The 8821-nt window shown below is 45.5% G+C and overlaps 1 long non-coding RNA gene across 1 annotated transcript; it reads right to left on the bottom strand.

Annotated features, from left to right (window-relative positions):
- Positions 1–4331: 4331 nt before the first annotated feature.
- On the bottom strand, positions 4332–5115 carry LOC311000811. Its single transcript, XR_014596108.1, has 3 exons — positions 5018–5115; positions 4709–4901; positions 4332–4465 (listed from the first exon to the last, which is right to left on the bottom strand). It is a non-coding gene; the product is annotated as an uncharacterized lncRNA (long non-coding RNA).
- Positions 5116–8821: the final 3706 nt, after the last annotated feature.

Here is an 8821-nt window from a genome sequence, read left to right as displayed (position 1 = left end):
TGGGAATGTGACAGGAAACCCAAAAGAAATTAATGACTGTTTTAAGAACTATTATTCCACATTATATACATCGGAATCCCCAGATGATCTTAGCATGATTGATTCATTTTTATCAAACATAGACCTACCAAGATTAACCGAGGAGGAACAGGAAGAGATAAGTTCCCCCCTCACACAAAAAGAAATCGAAAAAGCCATCTCCTCCTTAAATTCTAATAAATCGCCTGGTGAAGACGGTTTTCCTCCTGAATTTTATAAGGAATTTAAAGACCTGCTCGTCCCCCTTTTTATGGATGTGGTAAATTTGGCAACTGAAACTCAAACCCTGCCCGATTCCTTCTCAATGGCCTTAATAACAGTTATTCATAAGAAAAACAAGAACCCCAAAAAATGCTCATCTTATAGGCCAATTAGCCTTTTAAATGCAGATTTTAAGATTATTTCTAAGGCTTTGACCAATAGACTAAGTAGATTCCTCCCCAAACTTATCAATATAGACCAAACAGGTTTTATAAACAAACGACTTGCAACCGATAATCTTCGTAGACTCTTCAACATTATTCATTTAGCTAACACCAGAAGTGACCCCACTATTGCACTATCACTAGACGCCGAAAAGGCCTTTGACCGCCTTGAATGGCCATATCTCCTAAAGGTCCTTGACAGTTTTGGGTTTGGCGCGTCCTTTATTAATTGGGTGAAAACCCTATATCACAAGCCACAAGCAAAGATAGCCACAAATGGTATAACTTCAACTCCAATTACATTACAAAGAAGCAGCAGACAGGGTTGCCCGCTCTCAGCTGGACTTTTTGTCTTAGCACTAGAGCCACTGGCACAAGCAGTGAGACAAGACCCAGACATAAAGGGTGTCCAAGTTGGTCAACAAATTCACAAAATTAGTCTATTTGCTGATGATGTAATCTTATTTCTCACAGACCCAACCCAATCTCTCACCAAGCTTCAAGCTCTTCTAAACAGTTATAGCATGATATCAGGCTACAAGGTAAACTATGAAAAAAGTGAAATACTCCCTCTAACTAAAATTGACCAGAGTGATTTACCCCAAACAAACCCTTTTAAATGGGCTCCAAATGGGTTTACATATTTGGGTATCCAGGTGGATAACAACTTAAAAAACCTGTTTAAACTGAACTACCCTGCATTGATCCAAAAAATAGAAAGAGACCTCAACAGATGGACAGACTTACCCCTCACCCTTTATGGTAGAGTCAGCTGTATAAAGATGAGTATTCTACCCAAGATATTGTATTTGTTTCAGTCACTCCCTATCCCAGTCCCCAATAGCATCTTTAAAACCCTTAATAAAAGCATAAGTGAATTTGTCTGGAATCATAAAGTACCTAGAGTGAGTCTCGAGAAATTATCATGGGATTTTAAAATGGGTGGCCTCAGACTCCCCAACTTTAAATTCTACTATTGGGCAGCACAAATGAGATTTCTCTTGCCATTGTTTGAAAGAGACTCTGCCCCCTCTTGGACACAAATTGAAATGTATGACCTTGATGAAGAGGTGAAAAGTGATTTTATTTATAAATGGAATCCCAAAAATATTCTTAGTAATACCAAAAACCCACTCATTATCCACCTGGTCAGATCATGGTATGAGGTTCATAAAATTATTGGGGCGAAGGCTGATCTATCACCCAAAACACCCTTATGGAAAAATAAACTCATTCCAATGTTCTCTGATAACAAAATTTTCAAACTCTGGCATGATAAAGGGATATTGTACTTTGAACAATGCTACAGTAATGGGACTTTGATGTCCTTTGAACAACTAAAAACAAAATATGACTTGTCCAACAAACACTTCTTTTGTTATTTACAGCTGAGAACATTCCTTAAAAAAAGCTGGGGGGATCAAATGACATTGCCTGACCTGACAAAGGTGGAGAAAATATTTCATAATAGCAAAGGTCCAAAGCATTTTATTGGACGGGTGTATCTAACAATAATGGAAGAGTATCCTAAACAAAACATACACCGATCAAGAGAGAGGTGGGAATCTGACCTGGGCATTACAATACATGAGGACCTGTGGTCTGACCTCTGCCAGAACAGCTTATTTGCCACTATAAATGCCAGATTCAAACTGGTCAACTACAATTTCCTTCACCAACTTTACCTCACCCCTCAAAAATTACACCGGTATAATCCCTCAATTTCAAATATCTGTTTCAGATGTGGTATTGCTGAGGGTACCATGATACATTGCACATGGCAATGCACTAAAGTAACTACATTTTGGTATGATATATGTGACACGCTAACTAAAATCACGGCTACACCAATTCCACTAGATCCAGGACTCTGTCTTTTAGGTAATGCAACAAACTTGAAATTAAGTCAGAGCTCCAGGAAACTCATTGACATAGCTTTTACTGTTTCTAGAAAATGTATCGCATTAACCTGGAAATCAGATTCCTCCCTCTCTATATCGAAATGGATATCAGAAATGATGACCTGTTTACCCTTAGAGAAGATCACATATGTCATGAGAAATAGATACGACACCTTTTTAAAGATCTGGCAACCTTTTATTGATTATATAGAAACAACAGCTGTGGACTCTCTGTAACCCTTAAACTGGTTCAATTGTAAATTAACATTAATGTCCAGGTACAATGTTTAAGATGTCTTAGCGACATATGTGTCACAATGTAATGATTGTTACTATAATTGTTTTTGTTTGATTGTTTGTTTTGTTTTCTTTCTATTATTATTATTTTACTTATTTTCATGTATTCATTTTATTTCCTAACCATTTTATTTTATTATTATTTATCTACCTGTTTGTTTGTCCTACTTGGCTATGGGAATAAGTTGTATTATGTTTGCATATTTGAAAAACTTCAAAATAAAGTATTCCAAAAAAAAAAAAAAAATGTAAATGAATGTAATTATAGTTTTCTTTCTTTATACAATGGAAAATATCTCAATGACCCACCTAGTGGAGGAGAAACAACAAACACCTCAGTGTAAATGTGATTCTAGATGTCTTTGTTTCCATAGTAAGAACATCCCTTAGTGATAAAGGAAGGTGATTTCTCTGTTAAGGCCCAAACAACAACGAACAGAAAAGAAAGAAAATAATAAAACATCTCCTAATTGGTGATTATCATAAAATCCCAGAGACCTTGTGACAGCCCGGCTGTCCACGCCCTCATGTCCGCCCTCTGTACGTTGTGCGGCGCCGATTCGTCCCGACACTAATGGCTCCGGTCTTTTAAATCTCCGCCTCTGCCACTGTGCGGGTTGGATGACAGAGAGTGGGTCGGTTGCGTCGGAGCTCCTATGCTCGGTAGAAAGAAAGTGAGCCGTTAATCCTCGCCGCATTACCTGCATGGAGCCCTTCTCCGCCGTCAACACCGACATCCCGTCTTCCGGATCTCTGGATCTCCTCCCGTTAACGTGAGCGTTAATCCTCACCACCGCGGCCTGAGCGGATTCCTTCCTCCACCGTCAACACCGGCAGCCGCCGCCTGAAACCCTCCTCCCGGCGCGGAGGCTTCACCCCGACAGACAGACAGACAGACAGACAGACCCGACTAGACTGACTGTCCTCCCAGGTACCGAGTCGTTTGTTTCCCTCCTGCGTTAACAGGGTTTTTTTCCTCCTTATACTCGGCCTGTGGTTTTGTGTTGTTTCCAGAAAGGGTTTTTTTCTTTGAAGAGTTTTTTTCTTCTTCCTTTTTTCCCCTTTCAAAATAAAAGACTGAACATTGATTATTGAACTGATTTTGCGTTGGACTTGATTATTGGATTGCTGCATTGCAAAGATTGTTTTTGTTGTTTATGTTGATCAAGTGCTGGTTTTTGGTTGATTAATTGAGCTGTACACTGTGTGTGTATTGCTTTTGTGGGGTTTTGGATATATGTGTGTGGTATAACGTGTGTTAGGTCAAAAACAAAATAATATAAAAAATCTTACGTACCAGGAGAGAGACCTGGTTGGCACCCCGACCATAAACCTAAACGCACCCTCACACGGAAACCGTCACATAAAAAAGTGGCACCCCAGATGGGACCCTCAAAATAAACCAAAACCAAACCAAACAAACAAAAAAAAAAAAAGAGAACCTTGTGCTTAAAGGAGCAACCAACCCAAAAGCAAATAAACACACAAAAGCAACTGTGTCAAGTGTGGAGAGGATTTATTGTGGGAAAACAAAAGGAGAACAAAGGAAACAAAATGGCCACTCACTACCACACCTTGCCTGAAATAGATGGCTCCCTGGAGCCCAACGCTGCTCAGGAGTTGCCCCTCACTTCCCATTCATTGCTGGACATGGACCTCACCGTACAACCTGACTTCGCACCGCTTTTAATTCCTCGAAACTTGGAACTCCCTGTCATTCCCCCTCTGGCCCAAGCCTCTGAGTCTGGGATTCAGCAGCAGCTGAAACAGCTGTCAGAGGATGGACATCGCCACCAGCAGGAGCTAAAGGCAAACATGAAACAACTGTCAGCACAAATCACCACAAATGCTGAACGAGCAACGGAAACCCTAACTGATCTGATACATGAGCAACAGCTTAACGGTTTCAAGCACATGGAACAACAGTTTGAGTACATGCGGGCACAATTCAATGCAGCTCTTGGTTGGAGGTTAAAACATCATCACACAGAACTACTAAAGGATCTTCATTCCACTTTCACCCCTGTGGCAGACGCCATCACTCACCTGCAGGGGGAGCTATCCTGCTGCCAAGGCACCATGAAAGCACTGACAGAGGAGGTGACTGCACTTAAAATTTCCACCTCCTTTGAGCATGCCAGTGTTCAGACTCAGCCACCGCTACCACAGCTCCCATCAGCCCGACACCGACTACACTCCACTGCCCATCCAGACTTGCAGGCAGCAGATTTTGAGTCGCCTGGTGGATCCAGCATACAAGGAGAAACAAAGAGCAGGTTTGTGGGACCATGTCCTGTCAAACTACAATTCCCTACATTTGGAGGATTGAACGACCCCTCAGATCCCCTTCAGTACCTGGAGCGATGTGAGGATTTCTTGGCCCTTAACCCCCTCACTGATGAGGAGCTCCTTGCCACTCTGAGGAACGTGCTCCATGGGACTGCGAGGGACTGGTGGGATGTAGCCCGCCTCAAGGTCCAGACCTGGAGAGGTTTTCAGGTGCAATTCCGGGCTGCATTTCTGTCGGAAGATTATGAAGATGAGTTAGCCGAACGAGTGCGCAACAGAGTTCAGACTGAAGGAGAAAGTGTTCGGGACTTTGCATACATGTACCAGGCCCTGTGTAAGCACATTGAAGAGGAAGAAATCATTAAGTTGATATTGAAAAATGTAAACCCGCAACTTGCCAGTCAGCTGAGGAGCAGCCGAGTCCTCTCCGTGGACGAGCTTGTTCGTCTGGGTCAGCAACTCGAAAAGGACCGGGAGAACCAGCTGCAGTATGAACAGAGGAAATCATTAAGGAAACCATCAAAACCTACTGCATCTGACCCCACTGTACCGCCCCCTTCCAGAGAAAACCCTGGGAGACAGAACCAGCCCAGCCATAACCGACCCCCCCAAGTTTACTGTTGGCGCTGTAGAGGGAGCCACGCCCCAGCCTCTTGTCCCCAGTTTAACCAAAACAGAGCTTCGTCTTCCCCTAGACCCCAGCAGCAGCAAGCAGACAAACCCTCATATAATCACGGAGCTCATGCCACCCTTGGATCCCTTGTCCCCCATACTCACTCTGCAGCAGCCACCCCTACATCTCCCCCTGACAGTACCCTTCCCTGCCAGCTGATGGTGCCATTGAGCATTGGACCCTGGAAAGGAGCTGCCATCCTGGACACCGGTTCCTCCTACACCCTCATTAATGAGAGTGTGTGGGCAGGAGTCAAAAGGCCACAGGATGCGATGAAGCCCTGGACGAGGGGACCTCTCTACCTGGCAGTTGGAGAGGGACGACAGCCATTAGGATGGAGTGAGATGACTCTCACCGTCCAGACTCAATCAATAACCTTACCCTGCGTTATCCTGCCTGTCCACAGCCTCGCTTTTCCTGCAGTAGTCGGGCTTAACTTCATTTACTTCTCCGGCCTGCAGTTTGACGTCTCTGACAGTCGCTACTGGTTTAAAACTAACAAGAAGCGCCAGTATCAGTTTCTGCGAGATTCCCCAGCAAGACCAAATGTAGAGCATCAATCTCAACTTGCCTTTTTCTCTGCTGTGGCTCCTGTTGATCTGGTACCTCTGCCACCTTGCCATGACCTCCTGGAGACCGCCATCAGCCGAGCTTCCCTGGATGAGTTTGGAAAGATTCAGTTGTTGTGTCAAATACAGAGAAACTCTGAAGTCTGTACCTCGGCACTTGGCAGTACTAACGTGCTCACACACAAAATTTATCTTACACAGGACGTACCCATCAAACAGAAACCTTATCGTGTATCCCCAACCAAACTTCAAATCATTAAAGAACAAGTGGAGGAGATGTTGGAGAAAGATATCATTGAGTCATCCATCTCACCGTATGGAGCTCCGGTTGTTTTGGTGCCGAAAAAGAACGACCCAAAACCAAGGTTCTGCGTCGACTACCGGAAGCTGAACACAGCCACACAGACTGACGCCTATCCTTTGCCCAACATCCAAGAGATTTTGGAATCCCTGGCAGGAGCTGTTGTTTTCACTACCTTGGACCTCAACAGTGGCTACTGGCAGGTGGAGATGGAACTCAACAGCAAGGAAAAGACTGCCTTCGTCTGCCCCTTTGGCCTCTATCAGTTCAAGGTGATGCCGTTCGGGCTCAAAAACGCGCCCGCAACCTTTCAACGGCTGATGGAGCTCGTTCTGGCGGATCTACGAGGGAAAATCTGTTTTGTATATCTGGATGATATCATCATATATTCAACGACATTTGAACAACACAGTTATGACCTGCAAGCTGTTCTGGATAAGCTGAAAGAAGCTAACCTCACGGTAAACATGAAGAAGAGTCAGTTCTTCCGGACCTCCCTGAAGTTCCTTGGCCATGTTGTTTCCGCCGCTGGAGTTGAAGTGGACGCTGAGAAGACACAAGCCGTGCAAGACTTCCCCATCCCACAAACCATCAAGGAGCTCCAAAGGTTTCTTGGGATGGCGGGTTGGTATCATCGGTTTGTGCCAAATTTTTCCCAGCTGACCGAGCCACTCAATGCTCTCAAGCGGAAAGGAGCCAAGTTCATCTGGACTGCTTCATGTCAGGCAGCTTTTGAGGCCCTGAAGAAACTCCTGATTTCTCCCCCAGTACTGGGACATCCTGACTTCACCCTCCCTTTTATCGTCTACACTGATGCCAGTGACATTGGGTTGGGAGCTGTTCTAGCTCAGCAGACTGGACTGGGGACGGAACAGGTGATCGCCTTCGCCAGCCGGACCTTAAATCAGGCGGAGAGGAATTACTCCACCACCGAGCAGGAGTGTCTCGCTGTGATCTGGGCCCTAGAGAAATGGCGGTATTATTTGGATGGCAGACATTTCACCGTGGTGACAGATCACTCTTCCCTCGTCTGGGTTTTCAAAACCAACAAGCCCAGCACTCGGTTGATCCGGTGGGCCCTTCGGCTTCAGGAATTTTCCTTCACTGTGGAATATCGTAAAGGAAAATACAATACCGTCCCTGACGCACTATCCCGGGCCCCTGTCGATGCTCTTCCGCAGTCCCCTGCCACCTGTGCTGTCGTGCTGCGCTCCAAGAGGGATACAACCAAGCACCTCCAAGTTACCGATGAGGCCATCTGGAAAGCCCAGCAGGGAGATACTGATATCCACAGCCTGTATGAGAAAATCACAGACACAGGAGAAGTGCATGAAACACAGACCACCAAGTTTACAATTTTGGAGGATAAAGTGTATAGAGTGGTGCAGTTACCTCACAAAACCTTGTACCAAGTGTACATCCCTTCTTCACTCCGACCACAGCTACTCCAACACTACCACAATGACCCCCTGTCTGGCCATCTTGGGAGATATAAAACCTACAAAAGGCTGCAAGCTCTGGTGTATTGGCCCAGGATGAGTATGGATGTGAGGGATCATGTGCGATGTTGCCAGGTCTGCCAGCTTCACAAACCTGAGAACAGAAAACCCCCAGGTAAACTCCAACAAACCATGGTGCACGAACCCTGGGAAATGCTCGGAGTTGACCTAATGGGCCCTTTCCCTCGGAGCTCCGCTGGCAACCTCTACCTTATTGTGTTTGTGGACTACTTCACCAGATGGGTCGAAATGTTTCCCCTTCGGACAGCCACTGCAGAGACAGTGTCCCAGGTTCTCAGGAAGGAGATCCTGACTCGCTGGGGGGTTCCCACCTTCATCCTGTCCGACCAAGGCCCGCAGTTCATGTCCTCTGTCTTCGACGACATCTGTGAGCGATGGAACCTCCAGCGGAAGAGGACCTCACCTTACCACCCACAGACGAACCTGACAGAAAGGATCAACCGCAACCTCAAAGCTATGATCGCTTCCTATGTGGGGGAAAACCACAAAAGTTGGGACAGATATCTACCTGAATTCCGTTTTGCACTAAACTCAGCGGTGCACGAAGCAACCGGAGTTACCCCTGCAGAACTCAACCTCAGCCGTTGTCTGAAGGGACCCATGGATGCTGAGCTGAGTCCCCAGCTGTGTGGTCCGGACTCCCCTGCCTACACCACCGCAACCCAGCTTGCAGAGCTGCGGGAACTTGTGAAAAGCAACCTGGAAAAGGCAAAGAAACGACAAAAACAAAATTATGATAAAGGAAGAAGAGAAGGAAATCTCACTGAAAATGATCGTGTTTGGTTGCGTACTCACCCTTACTCGAGA

The sequence above is a fragment of the Trachurus trachurus genome (assembly GCF_905171665.1).
Source record: "Trachurus trachurus genome assembly, chromosome: 17".
NCBI classification, from domain to species: Eukaryota; Metazoa; Chordata; class Actinopteri; order Carangiformes; family Carangidae; genus Trachurus; species Trachurus trachurus.
Note: the sequence above shows the minus strand (reverse complement) of the source record. Positions and strands in the feature narration are given on the sequence as shown.